The sequence below is a fragment of the Octopus bimaculoides genome, chromosome 15 (genome assembly GCF_046866305.1).
Source record: "Octopus bimaculoides isolate indiv1 chromosome 15, ASM4686630v1, whole genome shotgun sequence".
In the NCBI taxonomy this organism is placed as follows: Eukaryota; Metazoa; Mollusca; class Cephalopoda; order Octopoda; family Octopodidae; genus Octopus; species Octopus bimaculoides.
Genome location: NC_142942.1, coordinates 29,833,794 through 29,837,745, shown reverse-complemented (window position 1 = coordinate 29,837,745; position 3,952 = coordinate 29,833,794). Strand labels below are relative to the sequence as shown.

General features: G+C 35.5%; 1 pseudogene; it reads right to left on the bottom strand.

The window, feature by feature from the left end:
- Window positions 1-2,663: 2,663 nt before the first annotated feature.
- On the bottom strand, window positions 2,664-3,507 carry LOC149132459 (uncharacterized; annotated as a pseudogene).
- Between the last annotated feature and the right edge of the window lie 445 nt (window positions 3,508-3,952).

Genomic DNA, 3,952 nt, shown 5'->3' with positions numbered 1-3,952 from the left:
ATTTTGATGTATTTTGTTCAAACTTGATGCCAGCATTACTTAGGACTCATGGGATCTTTGAATGCTTTAAGTTCTCCAAAGACGAAAAAAAAAAAAATCGATGAGTCGAAAAAATTGATAAACCGATTCCTTATGGGATTACCCAATCAAGTTGTCTGCAACTCATTTTCAGCCAAAAGTTAACCAATTTCAACAGATTTCACCCAAATTTGACGTCGATGTTACTTAGTTTGGTTTGAAATAAAGAACTTGATTAGCTTAATAATCCTAACTTAATCCTAACTTAATCCCAATGTACCAATTATTACAGGCACAACTTTTACAGTTTTCATACTCCAAATTTTTGCAGGCGGCGAGCTAACAGAATCGATAGGACGCGGATGAAATGCTTAGCGGCATTTTGTCAGATTTTTCATTCTGAGTTCCAATGTCGCCTCGGTGAATTATGAGTATCATCCTTTCGAGATCGATGAAATAGGTATCATTTAAGCACTAGGGTCGATGAAATCCACTAACCCCCTCCCCCAGTATTTCAGGCCTTGCGCCTTTAGTAGAAAGGATTATTATTATTGATAAACAAGGCGGCGATTTGGTAGACTCGTTAGCTCGCCGGACAAATTGCTCAGCGGCATTTCGTCCGTCTCTACGTTTTGAAATCAAATTGCGCTGAGGTCGACTCAGTCTTTTTTCGGGGTCGTTGAAATAAGCGCCAAGTGCCCCCGGGGGGGGGGGATGCAATCGACTAGCCCCCTCCTCCAAAATTTCAGGTGTTGTGGTAATTGTAGAAAGAATGGATACTTATTATTGGTAGAATAGCATAATCATAAGCGCATCGGACAAAATAACTTACTGTGTTTAGTTATGGACCTTTACACTCTCATTTCAAATCATGTCATGGTCAAATTTAACTTGCATCCCTCTGGGGTTGAAAACTAAATGCCAGTCATGTATCGACAGTGGATAATCGACTAACACCTTCTCAAACTTCCAGGTTTTGTACCCACGCTAGAAACTTTACTACTGCTACTGTTATTGCTGTTGTTGTTATTGTTGGTCTTCTTGATCGCTGAAGTCTACGTGTCTGATTTGCTTTTACCTCATTCTTTTCAATAAGAATTGTTGAATTTCATGAAGCCCTATTTTGTTGCACTTGGTATTGATTGTATGATTTTATATATATATATGTGTGTATACTTTTTTGCATGAATATTTAAAAGTCATTGAGAGTGAGAGATATGAACCTATCTCAACCAAAGAGAAAAATCCACTCCCCTATCAAGTGGTAGAAGCCAAAAGAAGTTTCATTCACGGATGAACTCTATCAAGTTGAAAAAAAAAGAAAAACGAAATTACCCCATTTGGCGATAAGATGTAGCTATCTATTTATATCTACTCGTTGTCATTCTTTACACGTGAAATTAATTACTATTTTCAAGTTCAGTTCCTTTCAACTTAGTTCGGTTAATAGTCCAGTTAATATCTCTTCACACCAATTGTTAAGCTATCAATAGTAATGTATTACATTGGGTAGGTCATAGCTGCTACGGATGGGAACGTTCATTGTTAAAACAACTACATTGTTTGGCTAAAGGAGATTAAGTGCATCAAAGGAAAAGAGGACTAGAGAGGAAGAAAATATGAGCGGGAGAGTAATGCAGGAACAGAAAATTTATACCCGACAGTTATACGTCGTGTCAGTCCACATTAGAACCAGACATTGTTCAGTGATCAGATGTGAGTTTCTACAATGCATCAGCTCAACTAGATTGATTTCTCTATTGTTATTCAAATTAACAATGTTTTCCAAAGAAATAAAATATAACTAATATAAAACCCGCTTCTCATTTCTGAGGGTCGTTACCACTCAAAATGTTAAAGGGACACCTTTCCCCCAACAAAGCGAGTGCCTGTGTTTCGTCTTTTGTCACTTAAGGTAAAGACTCTTTACTCAGTGTTTGTAAATAGGAACCATGCGGGATATAGCTCTACATTTCAAAGAACTCGGTTACTACCTAACTGAGTGACGATTAAACTTGCACTGGTGAGTTCAATTCCTTCCATAGACGAAATGGAAAATAAGCTAGCATTCTATTTAGTTGGAGTCCCCTCCTTCATTCGGTTAACTGGGTCACAACGATTTCTAGGGAGAAAAACAAACGAAAGAAGCTCGAAAACCATACTTTGTCAATAGAGTTTATGTAATCAATGCCTCGTTTATGTAAGTAATTCTATAATATACACGAAAATAATAGCAAATGATATTAACGCTTATTTTTTGTAGTTCGAGAAATTTAGGGTTGTCGAGTATTTTCTCTGGGAGTTGGTGGGAATTATCCTTTTTATTTTTACTGGGGGTGTTGTAGTTCTCGTTTACTAAACTTTTCTCATATTTAGCTTAGCTAACTTGCTAGATTTTACTTCGCATGTTGTATTTAGTATAAAAAGAACATTTAAAGTTTGTCAAACTAAGTGCACCAGTCTACAAATATATTTTACACATAAGTTGTTCTCTTGGCAGAACATTGATGTAAAACGGAAACTAATTAGCAATATCGGTTTCACCGAGGACTTGTGATATGTTATACCCTGCAAATTCATCTCACAGTAAAACTATATTATATTTCAAACATAATATATATGTATCAGTTTCCTAAACTTTTAGTTTACATGCTGTGTTTCCTGCAAAGAGAATTTGTAGCAGTTTTCAAACTAGCACTCATATGTAAATTAACTTAACCATGTGTAATGTAAGCAGCAGTGTCTACGTTGCTTTTTACTACATTTTCGGTTGACCGACGAAATTGAACGAAAATAAACGGATAATAGCGCTTCAAAAGAGTTTTATACTCTCTTGTCGAAAATGTGAGGTATCTACCCAATTCTATATACTACATGTGAATTAATAAAACATGCTATATATTTAAGCAAATTTATTCAGCAGGCTCAGTTCAGTTGCCTTCTCATATACTTTTCGTAAATGTTATTAATTTCTGGACAAATCTCACCGAATAGTTCGATGATTAAATATATTACGGCTGTAACCACACAGTTATTACTTCATTTAAAGTTATCTAGGTCTGTATTATCATTTTTATATTCGCTTGCACAGTTATACTACATTTACACAATCACAATCATGTTTTTCTGTATGTGTATATGTGTATGTGTGTTTGTGTTTGTGTGAACAAAACACTTATTCTTTTGCTGAATGTTCTTGATGTAGGATGGGAAGCTTTTGATTTTTTAAAGGGCTGGCATGATTTCGAATTTAGTATAAGCCTATCACCAAGTAATTTGATATTCAATGCTGACTTGTAATTCTCCATACTGAGAGCGATACTGGTAATGTGCAGTTTCGAGCACATAAATATCCAAACACACCGACTGTAACCGAGGGTGATGAGTTATGCAAGATACCTCTTTGTCCAAAGATTCCCTGTTGTCAATAATTCTCCCAACCTCGTGGCAACAGATACTCTACCTTGGTGACGGCATATGAGAGCAACGTCCACAGCAACATCTATCACATGTGAAAAGATCTCATGAAAATATGACAATTAAATTAACAAATTAACTTGCCCTCATTTAGGGCATTTTGCAACAAGCATGATTATATTTTCAAAAACAACCAGGCAAAGTATATAATTTTATGTAATGCAATCATGTGCATCCAAATATTTAGATCCCTCATTGATGCCAAATCATGAAATAGCCTCTATATAGTGTTCAAGATTTCATCGTTTACTTCAGACTGAAATTTTCACTGTAAGCTAATTGCATAACTCAGTCAGAGATTTCGTTATTCTGGGATAAAATGTATTGGCCGGTAACAAGTAATACCTCTTAACACAAGTAGTTTTTATACCTGAATAAAGCAAAGGTAAATAATAACAAGCCAATGTATAACACACACAAGAAATGTTGTTTTTTGCAATATTGCATAGAAATGTGG